This window comes from Zosterops lateralis (genome assembly GCF_965231275.1).
Source record: "Zosterops lateralis genome assembly, chromosome: 3".
In the NCBI taxonomy this organism is placed as follows: Eukaryota; Metazoa; Chordata; class Aves; order Passeriformes; family Zosteropidae; genus Zosterops; species Zosterops lateralis.
The window spans coordinates 70530423-70547914 of NC_139764.1; positions in this window are offsets into that span (position 1 = coordinate 70530423).

Consider the following 17492-nt stretch of genomic DNA (forward strand, 5'->3'; position numbering starts at 1 on the left):
AGCATCAAATTTGTGTCTGCAAGCCTTAAATGATATGAAGAATGTCACAGAAAAATATTACAGATCTGAAGAGTTCACAAATTAATTTGGTCATGGCAAACCCACCAAAATGCAAATTTTAAGGTTCAGGTCCACAGCAGAAACTGTTTCCTACTGATCCCTTGATGCTTTCCTACAGTAAGTGCTAATACATGCATAGCCTAAGTTCACCAGCTGCTTTAGGCTGCCTATTTAGTGCTGGGTTTTTTCAGATTTTATTTATTTTAATCTAAAGCATACATAACCTCTCTGGGGGAGTGAGAGAGAAATCCATGGACCATCTTGCCACAGTTATTTTCCTCTGGACTAACTTTATACATGAACTTATTAGCTTAATTTCCTTTTTGGTTGTGTTTGTGCACATGTTATGTAAATGTTGGTTTAAATTCTGAGGCAGAGTCTGTGGCTGCAACAGGAGGAGAACAGTTTTAGTTAGTGGAAGGAGCAGAGTGTTCCAGCAGAACAGTCCAGGGAAAGCTGCTTGGCTGTTGCCTCAGTCAGTGGGGAGGTGCTGGTCTTCTCTGCCATGTTTGAGGAAGCTTAGGCTACTTGAATAGGTTATGTGTTTGAGGATGTGTGGGGTTTTAACATTAAGTCCCAGTTACCTTGGATCCTTCAGTTTAGCAGAAGTACTTTGCTTTCTTGCACAGCTGGGCTATGCTTGGTTCCCTGGTTCTATTGCTTATTTTATTATGTGCTTCTGCAAGGTAGATCAATAGAGGACAGTGTTTTGAGCAGTATGAGGTATTTGTCAGGCATTTGGGTGTTGGTTTTCTTTATGTAAACTGGGATTTTTGTCGTTATCTGTAAATAATGTTTTACTGTTTTACTGTAAATAATGTTCATTAACTGCTATGCAATCCATGATTTTTTTTGCTTTTCACATGTTTCATTTACAGTAATATACAGCAGTTTTCAGGAAGCCAAAACATTGCATGCTCCTGCAGTGTTCAAAATAAATCATATTGCAAGGCTGAATGAAGACAAAAAAGAATTTTTTTTCCACTTCTTTCTTATACTGTAGGTGACAACAAGATGAATTTGATCTCAGCCAGTTCACCCAACATGCTTGGTAGGTGGTTTTGAAATGTAAAGGAGAGCAGAGTTTTAATGTTCTCAACAGTTTCCTATGACAGATCTGCCTGTTACAGGCTCACAATGGTAAAGCAGGTTATTCTTGTTGCCTCTGTGCCCCACGTTAGTCATGTCCCCTATGATGTATCTTGTAGGATTCTTGTAATGTTTGCACTACTTACCCCCCTAAGAGATCAGAATGAAATTCCTCTAACATCCTCCTGTAATAAGAAAGCATGCTGTAAGTATGTAGATAATAGGAAGAGAGCTATTGACACTGGACTTCTGGTATAACATCAACCTTGTTACTGCTTGTTTTGAGGAGGGTTTTTCCCGCTGAAACCGAACAATGCTGGGAATGCAGCTGACCATGTGAAGTTAGCAGGGTTTAATTACTGCATTGAAAGACTGATTTTAGGACACCTGTGCCCCATTAGCAACAGGGTATGAAAAGCCTGTTGAGAAACTATAACTTACTATAGCTTATAGTTTAGAGTGGTTAATTGGTTTATATTTGTTCTCTCCCACTGTGCCAGAACAAGGCAGGGTGAGTGTTTTATCTTGGAAAGAACAGAACAGATGTCTTGTCAGATCATAGATCATGAGTGCTCATTAGCTTTTATTATCTTTATGAAAAGTTAGATAGCAAACCCTAGTTTTTGATGCTTGAAAATGTGTTGTGCATCTAATGTTGCAAAACCATTAAAACCATAAACTGTGAAATGCAGCTTAATGACTTCTACTGTATGTTCCATAGTCAAATAAAATTGAAAATGGAATGAGAGGAAGATGGTGATTGGCCTGAATTTTCCTGATACTTGGAGACTTTCACATGCACAGTAAAAAAAAAAAAAAAATTAGGATCACCTGTGCTTTAGAAATTATGGACAAGTCAGTAGTTTATGCAGCTATCATTACTGAGAAATTTAGCATGTCCATAGAAGAGCATTTGTCTAGCTAAGAAGTAAAATCAGCAAACTACTAAACTGATGCTAAGAACCAAAGCTTTAAATCAACTAGATTAAACCTCCTCAGGGATTCTTGAGTTGTAAAGATAAGTGCTTTTCAAGTCAGAACATCTGTTTTTATCCAGACTTACTATAGATAATCATACAGACAAGAGACAAGATAGATAGACAAGGGACTGTGATACATGTTTTATAGACACATGTGTCAATTCATCAACATTTTTACACTCTAAGGACCCTAACAGAGTTAATGTACTAGCTGTTGATTAGAGGCTGTAGGAATCACACCACATAAGGAAGCCTAGTGTAAAGTTACTGACTTTGTCTTAGGTTAATTACTGGCTAGTTTCATTTTAAAATAGCTTTATGCAGTTAGGTAGATTGAAACATTTCTAATTATGTCTGTAAAGCAGCATTTCTGGTTTCAGTTTTAAAAATCTGCATGTAATTCAAACTAATAGAATACATTAATGAAAATGGAATTAAGATAGACTGCATCTTTAGTTTGGGTTTAAAAATAGCATTATTGCATGTCTTTCCATAAATGGCATATAATTTAGTTGGAGAATGTTATTTTTGAAATGCTCATTTAATATGTTTGAAATGCTACAGATTAGGCTCCAAACACCACTAAGGCAGCCTGCAGTGGTCCACTGAAATATTTCCTCTGAAATCAATCTCATTTGTGTGTCAATCATTTGTGTGTTAAAAAGCCTCCAATCGGAAACGCTGTGGTCTCTTTATTTTATTAACTGCTTTACATTGAGAGATTTTCCCTTATATCAGAACCCTCCCAGATTTTTCCTGACCTTTTCCTCTGAATGTAATGTGCAACCATTGGTAGGAATAGCAAATAACATCCCTAAATTTGTGTCAGGGTTTTTCCCATGGGAAATTGTTTTAAAAAAATAAAATACACTGATATGATTGGAAACTGGTTGATGCCAAAAGAGCAGAAGTTGAGCGGGAGTACAAACACTGAAGGGGGAAGTGTCCCTGAGGTCACTGTTTGCAGCTGCATATACTTGCTGCATTAAGTGCTTGTGACATTCTGTGCCAAGAGTTCAGCTATTCAGTTTCATACAACACCAAGTGATTCATTCGGATTATTAGGATACTCCTGGGATAGCTTTGCCATACTGATTGCCTCTGACATACCAGTTTGCTTAGATTAAAAAGCAATTGTTGCTGTCTAGTCAAATTTATAACCCTTGATAAAAGGAAACTGAACCCTAGTGCTGTCCAGTATATAAAAACACCTTTGGTGTACAAATTACTTGGATTGGAAAGAAAACTGAATACTTGAAGAATGATACTAGTTAACATGCATAGGGTAAGATTTCACAGGTATCTAATAGACAACTTTTCTGTGCTGGTGAGTTTATTCCAATGTATTTAGGTCAATGTATAAGCACTATTTTAGATTAATTCTTCTAATTGCTGTCTTTATTTTTGCAAACTGATGCAGCTATTGATTGGTGTTTGGATGCCTGTGGATGTTACAACAGCATGGCTTTTTGGTGTATGCCAGCTAAAAGATGGGATTGTACTGTGGGGAATCTAAATTTTGTATTAGATTAGGTCTGGAGAGGTGGCCTGGAGACAACTACTGTGTTTTACCCCTGATTTGTGAGAGGTATTAGTGATGCTCTTAGGTGTAGGACCATAAGCAAGAAAAAGGAGGAAATAAATGGTAGAGGCACACTTCTGAAAGTGCAGAGTATCTTCAGGAAAGAGGTGAGTCGTGTCCTGAGTATAAATGTGGAATAACAGGGGTGTTTTGAGAACAGATATGTCATTTGGCTGGCAGATGGGAAAAGTGCCTGGGCCTCCTAATGATGCAATCCTTTTTTCTTCCCTGGCTGGTCTGAAGGCTGCAGTCTGCTGCCATTGAGACTGGGAAGATTGGTTGGGCTCAGCCAGGAGGGTTGCTGGAGCATGGTGGATTTTCTTTGTTTGATGCTAGCTCAGAAAGCCTACTGCTGACTTGTCATTTTGGTATATTCCCCCTACCCCATGCCTTAAGGTAGATTTCTTGCCAGTGTTTGCTAAAGCAAGTTAAGCTTCTGCTGAAAGGGCATCACTTCTAATTGTATGTGAAGAGGGGCTCCCTTCTGTGCTGGTGAGATGCTCCCCATTAAGCACAGTGGCAGGAATAACTGCTGAAATGTCTCTCTAGGAAAATTCTAAATGTAAACTCCATGGGTAGGACACATGAGTGTTAATAGTCATATCTGTGCTCTTGGTCCTTAGCACCTTGACATCATTTTAAAATGCACCTTAATTATGTTGTGTATTTGTTTTGGAAATAGTCTCTGTGTGTCTTTATTTAGGTTGTGGTTCTTTGTGGAAGTGTTTTTATTTTAGCATATTTACCATATCCATCTTCAGTATATACTGGATTGTGGCAATTTAAGAACTGTCTTAGACCAGGCAAATGTACTTTCAGTCTTTGCTATTCATTAGAGTTTCTGTGTATTGTGTGACAATTTCCTGTGTCTTCACTAGTAACACTACCAGAGGAATGGACTGAAATAATAGAAATGTATGAGTGAACGATTGTGATAAAATTTAATGTAAAGCTATGCTTTCTGTAAGCTGCATTAATACTTCAGTTTAAACTATCTTAAATTCTAAAAGTCCAGCAGTGTGTAATTAGAGCTCATAGCAATGTGCACTTTGTGTGTGTGTGTGTGTGTGTGTGTAAATGCCTGCAGAAAAGGCATTTATAGAAATGTCTTTTATAGAAGAAAAAAAAAAAAAAAAAAAAAGAGAAACCTCTGACCGTGTCTTGCCCTGCTGGCCTGTAGGTTTTGTTTCTGCTTGTCTCTCTGTCTTGTTTCCAGTACCAAGTTTCTCGGTTACTCAGTCTTGAGTGGTTTGATGTGAGTTCACCAGGGGCTTTTGCTTTGTCATGTATCTTTGTAGTTAACAGACAGCAAAGTTCAATGGACAGGCAGATGACAGGGAGACTGCTGCAGCTCACATTTGATGTCTGCGTCTGCCACTGACGCCCTTTGTAACCTCGGTGAATCCCTTCATGTCCCTGTACGTAGACTGTGCTATTGCAGTTAGACTGTAAACTTCTGAGGGAAGGAGCCAGCCTCTGTGTGTCTGTGTGACACTGTGCAGAGCAGATGAGTTTGGCAGGCATTTTGTGGAAGTATCCAGACATAGTGTCTGTGTTTTTTACCCAGGGTTTAGTTCTGTTCCTTGAGGACTGTCCTGGAGTGGGGTCTCAGGAGTGTACTTGCCCTTCTGTCACACTCATCCTGCTGAGCCCTTCTGGCAACTGGAGCAAACTGGAGCAGATGGCTGTCATAAAGGAAACCTTGGTATCTTGAAAATGCTGTTTAGTGCTCACCAGTCAGGAATTTTTGAAAATGGTAACAAAAGGGCTTGGGATCAACCAGAGTCTCTCCAAGGCTTGCCTCTGCTTCAGTGTCTTGTCCTCCCCTGTCTCCATGACTGTATGCTTGGTAAAGTGTGGGGGAATACGTTCATTCCTGTGGTCTGTCTGGAAAGCAGTCATGTCTGATAGCCAGTGAACTGGTGGGGATGCTCCATACAGGTGTGACTCAGATGCTTTAATTTGCAAGCACCTACAAGCACCATTTTGTCAGGATCCTTTGTAGCCTTGATGCTGGAAGCTTTTACACACAGACAGTGATGGTCTGAATGGATAGGTGCTTCTGATAAGGCAGGAAATCTGCATGGTTTAATGCTGATTCCTTAACTTTCAGATAAATAAGGATCGAAGCATTGCTTTCTGGTTTGTGACCAAGTTGAAAAGTTGCTTTTAAGCTGTAGGAGTTATCCTATGGCAAACCTTACTTTTTCCTTAAAGCAGAAGTGAATTTAATTTTCAGAAGCCTTGTTGGTGAGTGTCATGCTCCTCTTACTTGGGTCTGTTTCTGCATCTATTCAACATCACCTGGCAATTTCTGTCCCAAGACTAACCACCTAAAGTTGAACCCATCCCAAAAGTCCATCTTGTGTCGATCCTACCTTTTTTCTATACATATAAGCTTTCACTAGTGCAATCTATACTTAGAGTCTGCATTCTGTTTCTGTTACATAGAGACTCTAAATCTAATCTGGTTCTTCAATGTGTATTTGCAATGAATATGATTTGTGGTTTAATAAAATAAAGCCCAGTGCAGTTACATACATAGACAGGCTTTAGGTCTGTGTTTGAAGTGGGTGGCACTTAAAGAAAAACTCAACAATTTAAGGAACAAGGGTGGGGAGTTCCTTGATTTTTCCAGAAATTAGCTGGTTTCTTCATCTAGAGTGCTATCCTCTAGCTCTACAGAGATGCTGCTTTTTTAGAACATACCTTATTTTTACTATGACTATAGAATATTACATCTTTCAATTCCATGCAATTACCCTCCCCTTCAGACAAATCAAACTTCACAGCATGAGGAAGGCTTCTGAGCAGGATGGTACACAGGATAGAAAGCAGTAAACCAGCAAAGAATCTGCAGGGTCTGAAGGTCTCTAATTTTGAAGGTGACACACAGTTACGTGGTGATTTATGCCAAGCATCAACTCTTACCATCCCTCAAAAAAGGAGTGCCAAGTATCTGAAATATTTCCATTGATTTTGCTGCCTTAGGAAAGCTATTTACTCTGATCCTAGACCCTAAAGCTTTGCTAGTTCAGTATGTCTGAACCTGCTTAAGTAAGGGAACTTAATTATTTTGACATTTTTATCTGATTTCAGTCTTTGTAGGATACCAGGTCTTCCAGCTGCCAAACGCCAAACTAAATGTGAGATATCTTATTCATCAGACTCATGTAAATTGGTGGGTAAGAGAAGGTCTTTATTCAGAAACCTTTGCTGAGATTCCAAAGGCTTTTAACTTTTGGGCTCAAGCATCATTTTATCAATGACTTGTTTAAGAAAATGGTCTCTTGCTTGTAAATTGGTATAAGTTGCTGGAATGGGAGATCATACAATATGCCTCTAATGAATAATATTTAATACAGAGTTAATTACTCCAACTCCTCTTTCCTCTAATGAATTTATTATGTTAGCCTTTTTTTTGTAGACAGCTGTCTGTAGGAGGTATAAATTTGACCTTTGAATAATGTGCCTTGTCATTTCCTCCCATTTTTGATTTCTTTTTATTGCCAAACTGCTTAATTTTTGTTCTGAGCAGTGATCTATCTAAATCTTTACTGAATTCAGGTGATATAAATAAGGGTACATATCTTTAGGGAGCTTTTTACTCTCTTTAGTTTCTCTTTCTCCATGTATAAGACTACCTTGAAATAGGAAATTTAACATCTGCCCTACACTACTTTTTTTCATATGTAGTCTTGAGGAGTTCTTAAAATTCTGAATTTTGGAGGAGCATGTGTTTCTGCTTATGTTGTCCTAAGCCCATATTTCCTCTTTATTGCTAGATCTCAGTTGTGTAAGAAAAGACTGTGATCAGCAGTCTCCAGAGAAAACCTCAATGTCTTGATAAGACATTTCTTCTGCTACTTATCTCAGGGTACCTAGGGCAAACTGGGGAAGAAGTTTCCATGGAAATGTGTGCACAGGCTGCTGGATACATCATCTCTTTGTTTCAGAGCTGGGGCTGCAAACACTTAAATGTGTCAGTAAAACAGCTTTAGTTAAAAGAGGATAAAATTAATGTCTTGAGGGAGAAGCCTGATGGGCAAACAAAGGGACTATAAAAACTTGAGGCCCCTTTGGATGCATCGACGAAAACAGGCACCTTTCATTTCTAATTGTTTGCAAAAACTGAAGGAGGGCTGCTGCAATGCTTACCTGAGGCTTGCCAGCTTTGGGATGTGCTCCCCGTTTCTCTCCAGCCTTGGTGGCTGCAGCTGCCCTTCTCTCTCTGTTGCTTCTTTTCTCTCTCTCCTCCTCCCTCTCTCCTCTTTCCTTGTTTTTCTGTTGACAGGGAGAATTATGCTTCCATTTGTCGCAAAGAAAGCAGGTCAAAAAGAAAGAACTCTGTTTTGTGGAAACACTTCAGCTATATTTTTTGCTCCGCATCAAATCTTATTTAGTTCATGTCACTAGAGGAACCAGCAGTCTGAGATGTGCTCCACCATAGCCCCTTCACCTGACTCCTATGACTTGTTTTGTGTGTGGATGAGTCTGCTCTCCCTCCACATACACCAAGCACATGCTTATGCCAGCCTTGAAAAATGTTAACAATAAATTTTCCTTTAACTTTTACAGATATTTCCAGTTTTCATTAGCAGCTCTGATTATTAGGACAGATGCTTTAAAGGTTGGCACGTATTAGAAAATGTGGCAAGGAAGATAATGGTGATGTTGGAGGAGACTCTGAGACCCTTGTCATAGGAGTGAAAACAGGAAAGTTTAATACAAGTTAACTCTGAGCAGTTAAGGAAAGTCAGCTAAAATTAAACTTGAGGCAGCAGTCACTTAAAATGCTTCTTGCTCCAATCTTGCTGTGCTCTTGGTGGTATTCAATCCTTACACCATGTGTCCCAGCTGAACTTAAAAGGTAACACTATCCTTCCCACCCCACAGCCTCTCTCAAAGAAACAGCTTTGTGATACATTCTGTGGTTCATTTCTGTGAGAAAAATCTAATTACTACACAGAGAGAACATATCCATAGCAAGCATGGATGGTTTTTTTTGGTTTGGTGTTCTTGTGTTTATTTTTTAATGTAAATTTCATCCAAGTGAAATTGAATCCATCTCACCTCAAACCTTGTCCTTGTGCTACCTGGATTTCAATTTGACTACAAAGCTGATATGGATTGAGTGATGATGCCCTGGCCCTCTGGCCTTGAACACTCTGCCTAATGCAAATCCTAATATGTTTATGTGTAAGAGTTCTCTGTGTTTACTGCTGTGTGACCATGCAGGCAGTATGTCTGGTCTGAGCACTGACCAGTGCTGTTTGTTGTGCTCAGTGAGATGATAACAGCAGTAGATAAGATTCAAATAAGCCAACAGGACAGGTCTCTCTAAACCTTACAGAGACTATGAGGCTCTTCTTGGAAAGCAAAACCCATAAAATTTATTGATGCTGCAGTTGCATTCTGGTGCCTCCTACCACTACCTACCCTGCAGCTCTATTGCTGACCATAAAATGAAGTTATTTTGTCACCTATGGTTATTAATTTTAACTTAAGCATAGTAAATTTAATGCAGAGATATTTATTTACTGTAAATTTGTCTCCCATGAAACAAAGGGGCACTAACTTTGCAGACTTATGTAAAGGGGATCTGTTTCTATTAAAAGTAATGGAAACTGCAGGTCAGGACATCTTGTAGAGTAAGTGTGTATACTAAGAATCAATAAGTGTTTTATTAGTGCCTGGAGATCGTTTGACTATAAAGGATTTTTAAAAAAAACATCCAATTGCTATAAAAAGATGAAAATGTTAACCATCTGCTTCACTTTCATTTAAAATCCTGTGTTTGATTTCTTCTTTGTAGGTAACCAGTTTCTATTATTTTGCTGTAATGTTTGGGCTTGGAAGGAAGTGGCTTTAAATTATGGCTTTTATTTATTCAAATGTATTGTTGGCATCATAGGTTTTACAGTTCCTGTTAGAAGTTTGAAAAATATTTCTTGCTGCACCGAAAGAGAACAAAATTCAATTTAGAAGTATAATTCTGTACCACTGAGACACTCCATAACCTGGGTGAGATTAATAGAGCCTTATGACAGAGGCTTGATTTAAAGCAAGAGATTAACACTGCTTTATCAGCCCATACCACAAGTGAATTAGCTCAAGAAATCTGTTTGAAGTTGCTGAGTTGTCTGTTAGAAAAAGGTCTCTGGATATTTATTTGATCACTGCTGAGTACTTGTTGTGTACTTTGGTTTGTCTATATGACAACACAGGAACAAATTTCACACCAGCCATGCTTATTTTACAGTAGCATGTTTTATATTATTCTTTGTTATCCCACAGGAAGATGGAGTGCTTTGGAGGTCAGCTATTGGCTCAAGGGGATAATTTCTAATAAACTAAATTAAAATTATCGAACAGAATTACAGTGATGTTCTGATTTCATTGCTATATTGAGGACAAAAAAACCAAAAATGCTTAAGCAGCATTTTAATTGGAAATGTTCTTTCCCTACACTTGTTTTAAATCTTTTTTTATCAGCAAAAGAAGCCTTATTTCCTGTCCTACATATAGAAGTGTTTATCTTTGGAGCACATTAAAGGTGTTCAGAAGTTGGGCCTGACAGGCTGATAGATACATGGACCTACACAACTAACAGAGGGGACTGTGAGCTAATGTGCCAGGGCTGCAGCTGACCACTGGTCCAGTTGGTGTTCCAGCTCTGCTTCTGATATAAATTATATCTGCATCAAATGAAGGAAGAAAAAAAAAAAGTCTGTGGCACTCCATCCATTTCTGTCATTTGGCAGCTGTGCTCTCTATATCTGAAGATACAGACGCCAAATTAACTGGTAGTCCTTATGATCCTGTATGCTTTATTTGGAGAGAAGGAGAAATTGCTTCAGGTGCATAAATAAATATAATGTATGTGCCTGTGTGTACACACAAAATATGCATATATGCACACAAATGCTTTTTTCTCCAGTACCTTTCAATTCTCTTGAAAAAATGTCTGAAGCAGCTATTCTTGTAAGTTCAGCTAGTCCAAAATGAGGTCTGCATGGTTTTGTGTAAGTTTTAGTTTTTTATTTATCATAGATTTGTAGCATCCAGGGTTTTCTTTCTAAAGCTCTTTCTTCTGATAGTCTTTTGCCATGCTGGCTATGCAAATGAGTCTGCAGAATTGTCCTTCTAACATACAGATTAGATGATTGTCACAATGATATGAGTTTTACAACAAGCTTGTGTTTGTTGCCCACAATAAGGTAATACATAGAGGTACAGTTGTGGTGCATTTGAGCTTTACCAAAGTTCTGCATGCTTTTGTTCCTTGTTTTGTAATGGTTTGTCCCTATATCCCTATGTTCAAACCCCTTTCGTTTTTCCCTGGTTGTGGGTCCTGTCTGTCACCCTGCAACCCTGCCCAGAAGCCTGGAAAATTCTGGTGGGGCTGTGAGGTGATTTGGCAAGTTCTCGGTTCCCCTCCCTCTTTCATGTTCTATTGATTGTTCTATTGATTGTCTCTTGTTCTGGGTCACTCCCCCTCCCTTTGGGGATTGGGTCTAGATCAGCCCCTGCCCCTTTACACATCCCCTGTACTTAAGCTGAAGCCCAAAGGCAAAAACTCACTTCGTAAGTGGGCAGCCCTCTGGGTGGAATAAAGCTTAGTTGAAGCCCACGTGGGAGTCCTCCTTTCTTCTTCCACACTGTTTGCTATGCTTCTGTCTAAGGCCAGACCCACAGGATCACAAAGGTACACTAAGCTGTACCCCTGAATATGGATTTGGTGAAAGAGTAGCCGGCAGCAGCTCCGAACTCCCACAAGGTATGTAGATGTCCGTAGGTGTAAATGTAGAGGTAAATGCAAAGAGTAGAATTGTGTATGCACTAGGTATGCAATGAAAAATGCTTAAAATGTTTTCTGGGTATCTCAAACAACATCCTTTTTCTTTGGTACAGATAAGAATTAACAAGGCTAGTACGGTGTGTATATTTTGCTGGTGTGAATATCTGCATTTCGTAAAGCCAAAAGAGTGTACTTGTGGTGTGCAGACAGAAGTGTGGGTGGGAGAGCAGCATTTATGTGCAAACAGCTCGAAGCCTGTTTGTGAGACTTGTCTAAGGGAAGAGGTAAAGGGGAAAGTCCTCTCTGCATCCAGGCAGGAGCAGTGGGCTTTGCCCCATGCCTGCAGCATAGGCATGAAGTTCTGCTCATCACAGTGAAGTTCCAAACCAGTATCATAATCTGCAACTTGGGGGTTGGGACAGCAAGCTGATTTAAAGGGGCTGACTCAGATAGCAATAGAAGAGAGATAAAAAAGCCTAAAAAAGAATTGCTGAGTGTAAGCAGATGATCAGAGACATAAGACCTGAACAATAAAGGACAGGTACCTGAGAAAATATTGTCCTTATTTGTTCCTGCTCTAGGATTTCTCCAGACTTTCTGATTCACTTCAGCAAAGGCTTGAAATACCTTCATGGTCTTGGTTGAAGTCGGCCACAGTCTCTGAATGCTGCAAAGAACAGGTGACAGCTCTGTCCATCTTGACAGGGTTTCCACATCTGTTTCTCTTGATGAGCTCACACACACCCACAAAGCTCACATGCAGCCAGGTTTACCCCTGTGTAAAGGGCAAATACAAAGCCCTGTTGCCTCTGGAAAGTTACAGTCAGTAACTGGAGGTGTTACCTTGTGAACTCCCGAGGTTTCCTGTGCTCATTTCCAAGGGGCTTCCCTTCCCCCGTGTGCCATCAAGGCAGGCGGTCGCCATCTGGTCCAAAGTGTTTGTAAAGTTCATCGCTGCAATAAATGTCATTCTACAGGAATATAAACAGGCTGTTGCTCTACTGCATTACTGGAGTATTCACACCAGTATGCCAAAGACTTGGAATTTATTAATGCGAGTAAAATTAAAGTGGATATTTTCCAGCAGAAATTGCCTTGGCAGAACACTGTCTGTGATGCTGTTGGGGACACCTCTGACTTGCTATGGTGCCCACTGAACCTTTTTTTTTTGCTTGTAGGCAGAATGAGGAAACTCCTTGCTTTATACTAGTTTCAATCTGAATGTAGAGGTCTATGCCTATGTTCTCTTTTGAGTTTTTGTATGATAGGCCACAGCACATGGGGTTCTTTTTTCAAGAGTTAAGTATTTCTGAACTATTAAAATACATTTTCCAGAAAGACTGTCAGCAAAGAGAATGGAAGATCTGCCTTTTTCTTTACAAATGTGTTTTAATAGTTACCAGAGACACTGTATTAAAATCTTATTACTTACATAAAACTTAAATTTATTTGGCTTCAACTGATGTTGGACACTTGACCATTCAATAAAATATTCCTTCTGTAAGGTGTGCTTTCTATGTCCATGGTACTTGGACACCATGGCCAAAATCTTTTTTTACTTCTAATTAATACTTGAGACTTTTAAAATAATTTGAGCTCTGTGCTCAGTATTGTGGAATACTCTTCAATACTGGGGAGGTATACCAGTTTCCAAGTTTCCAATTGTATATCACTTCTCTCTTAATATCTGTCCCATAACAGTCTCCTCAGACTGTTTCACAATTTGTAGTTTATCTGCTTTTTGTTTGTTTGTTTTTATTTTTTGTTTGTTTGTTTGTTTTTTCAGACTGTGGACATGGGAATTATAGCTAGTGTCTGATTGAATTTATGCAATCCATATATAGGAAGCTTTTAGCTTACTATTCCAATTTTTAAATACCCAAGAACTGTGATAGCATTGATGTGAATACAGATAAACAGAAATTCCAAGGAGAAGCATGAAAGAAGGAGAATTTGTTTACTTATTTTCTCTAAAGCCAGACTCTCATTCAAGTGTTTGTGCAGGTACATACACGCATGAAAAAAAATAGAAGGAATTTGAAGTCCACATGCACCCGCACACTTATGTCACTGGAATAGCGGAAATGTGCTGTGGTGGTTTACATTACTGGATCTAGTGAAGGGCTCTGCATCCAGTGATAGGCTGGGAGAGTGATCCTTGACTGACAGGGAAGCTGGACTGGGTTAGGAACAACTGAAGTCAACAGGGCAAATACCAGACTGTGGAATCACATGGGCTGCATCCAAGGGTGCCAAGCATTGGCTGATAAAATTGCAAAATCCCTCTCTATCATCTTGGAAATGTGATGACCATCAGGGAATAGGACAAAAGCAAATGCCTTTTTAATGACATTTTAATGAATGGTGAGGAGGAGAATCCGGGGAACTTTTGACCTGTCAGCCTAACCTCAGTTCTCAGAGAGGTTATGGAGCTTGTCTTCCTGGAAGCCATGCCCAAGCATGTGAAGGATGGGAAGGTGACTGGGAGCAGGCAGTGTGGATGTACCATGGGCAAATTGTGCCTGACCAGTGTGTTCCTGTAGTGGTGAGTAGATGAAGGGATTGTGATTGGGGTTGTTTATGCTTTAATACCATTCTGTGAGATGCAGAGGGAAAGAATGGCAGAGACCAGAGGCTATAGCTGCAACTAGGGAAATTCCAAGCAGATATTAAAATTTTTTTTCCACCACAAGGGTGGCCAAACACTGTAAGAGCCTGACCAGAAAGGTTTTGGTGTGTCTGTTCTTGCAGACATTCAGAGCTAGAACACGGCTATGAACAACTTGATCTAGTTGATCTACCTGGAAAAGAAGGTCAAACTACTTGATATGTTGAAGTCCTTCTATGCATACCTGGAATTTGAGAAAGATGTAAGTCTCTGGTTTGCCTATCTGATGGTAACATTTCAAATTCAGATCTCCCACTTTTCAAGTGACTGCCCTAACTAGTGGAAATGATGATATTTTCTTACTGAGAAATGCTGGCAAAAGCTAGCTCTGGAAGCTCTAGCAAGATCTAGAGGAGGTGGAAATGACAGTTCTTGGGAGTTACCTTTTCCTATGCCCTGTTTCATCTCAAACCAGTTTACTCTTGAACAGATAAAACCAGTTAACAGCACTACATAATTTATTCTTTGTTAATACATTTTTTTGTACTGTAGTGGAAACAAATATTTTTTGGGAGATTTTCTTTTAGAGTGTTTTGTTTCAGACATATTTGACATTAGCCAGAAAAGCAATTTTCACTACAGAAAACAAGAAACAAATAGGACTTGCCTTGTGATTAAAGTCTGTGACTTTGCTATTCATATTATAAACTGCACGAAAGCGCCTCTGGTAGAATGAGAAAATCTTCAAGGTTAAGTGTCACAAGAAGGTATAATTTTGTTTAAGCCATTCTCTTTTCATTTGCCCTGGAGAGTTATGTTTTCAATAAGAGGCTCAAGTCTGCTGGTTCTTGCAGTTGTGCTGGCGTGTTGCAGTGCCTCCCAGTCTGGCAGCAGGGAAAACCATCACACTCCTCCTGCTAGAATACTCTTTGTTCCTTAAAGCCTAGAGAGATGTGAAAAACTCCACGTTGTTGAAATTTTGCTTGGGGAATATTTTGCAGATGATTCTAAGTGTATTTCTGCAGACTGTCTTCCACTGTCCATCTGGGATTTGTAAGGGGCCTGCCACACCTCCAGAAATGAAAGGAAGATCACCTTCTCCTGACTTCCTGGGCAGAAGAATAGGTTTGTGTGATTGGAGACCAGGGACACTGTCCCTGCACACTCAACCAGTTGTCAGAGACTTCATGCTGTTCACAGCCATGGATTCTAAAATGTGGCAAAAAAAAAAAAAAAAAAAAAGAGTGGAAGAGCTTTGGAACAAGGTAAATGTGTCTCATCTTTTGAGATACTAACTTAAACAGTTGCGATAGGGATGAGATATTCATCACTCACCTCCACTTTTATCTAATGTGAAAACCAAATGGCAGGTGCAAGGGTTTGTTTGTGAGGTCCCCTAGAACAGAGGCTGCCTACAGCGTTTGAGGAATTCAGAGGCTTCTGAAACAGGATGCCTTAATATGGAGTCATTCACTCAAATGAGGACATTCAAAACTGGGAGTGCAGCTTTTAATTTGGGAGGCCAGTTAATTTCCTTAGGGGCCGTGAAGCTGATCTATACCTTCAGGCAAAAGTTCAGGAATCAAAAACTTTGTCTTCCTATTGTAAGAAAGGGGCTATTGTTCAGCACGAGGAGCAGGTTTATGTGAGCCGTATTTCAACTATTCTTTTTGTCATTTTGTTCTTAGATCTCTGAGCCGTCTATAAGAGTAAAAAAGTTACTGCTAGAGAAATTGGAAACTGGTAGTTGATAAATAGTGCTACATCACTCTGCAAAGAACAGTTGATGAATGCTACCGTTGTATGTGAAATGTTTCTTTTTTCCCCCTCTTTAATAGCAACAATTTAAACTACATTGTCCCACACAGGGGACTGCTAAGTAAACCAGAACCGACATATGATAAATGTAAAGCTGTGGTTACAGCTCCAGAAATCGATGAATTGCATGTCTCACATGTGGAAGGGCAGTCATGCTGTTGCTGCTTCCAGAGTGATAAATGTAATTCAATCTATGAGCACTAAAACATGAGTGTAACTTGCTAATGCAAGTGCTTTCCTCCAAGAGGAAGGAAAAGTTTGTGAGAAACTGTACTGCTCTGCCGTGAAACCTCCTGCAAAGTAATTAGTTCTAAACTTTGCAAGGAATGCAAGAGAGAACTGTGTTAGTGTATAAGTCAGTAACCCAGAGAATGTTTCTCTAATAAATGTGGTTTAGTACCTGTGAGTATTAATCCATCTCAGGCACAGGAGCACCAAACAAAATGTCACTTTGAGAGATACTGCAACAAGAAAGATAATAATTCTGTAGATGAAGGCCATTATTTATGGCACTATGAATGCAAAGATGGACCTCTGGGAATGACCCCCTACAACTCAGCAAGTTGGAAAACATGGCTTAGAAGCTGGTCTGTAGCAAGTGAGTAAATAAAATAGAATAAAGAGGAAAATACAGGTTGAAATGGATTTTAGGGACTGGAAATGGAGGTGACATTCTCCAGTTCTTGCTGAGGACCCTGATTTTGACATGGGGGTGGTGGGCTGCTAATCATGAGTGATTTCTGACAAAGAACATGGAGCAGCTTCCTGCCAAAGCTGCTTGATTTTAATTTTAATTCCATTTTGAATTCATAATTAATAAAGCATATTTTTTTCCCAGTGCAATTCAAGGAAATTCAGGCAGTGTCACAGTTCACTGAGCTTGTGCCAGGACACTGCAGTGTTTCTGTTAGGTTCAAAAAGACCATTTTTCATGTTAATATGCTGTTAAACAAGCCAACCCTAGCTGTCAGGACTGCCACAGCAAGACCTTATTGGAAGGCTGTTGTCAGTAGGCCAGCAGACCATTATTGAGGGGGCATGCAGGAACTGATAAATTCCTTATGTAGCTCTGACATACGGAAAGTTTGATAACAGCAAGGTCTTCAAGCATATGGAAGTGCTCTAGGAAAGGTCTAGCCCCCCTGTCCTGTGAGAAGGAGCTTGGGAAGATTGTTTCAACAATTGATTTTCTCAAAAGTTAGGATCATGACATGAGATATATCCATTTTGAACAGAAGAAAGTCAGAGGTGTTTAATTTGGAGACAGAGTACTTCTGGTTTTTGCATTTTAACTGAAATGCCTTCCTACCTGCAGAGCTTTTTCCTAGACCCTAGTTTTACACAGGGCAGATGCACAAATGCCTGCTTGGCACCATGTGGACTCTTTACTCTTCTAGAATTTACTGCAAACATTGTTCTGATAGACTGAAAGAAGATGTAAGAAAAAACAGACCATGCAACTGAATAGAAAAAGTGCAGTAAATTTCCTGGAGTTTTTCTCCCTCTTCATTTTGGTTTAATACACTCCACCTTAATGCTTAGCACAGTGGGAAA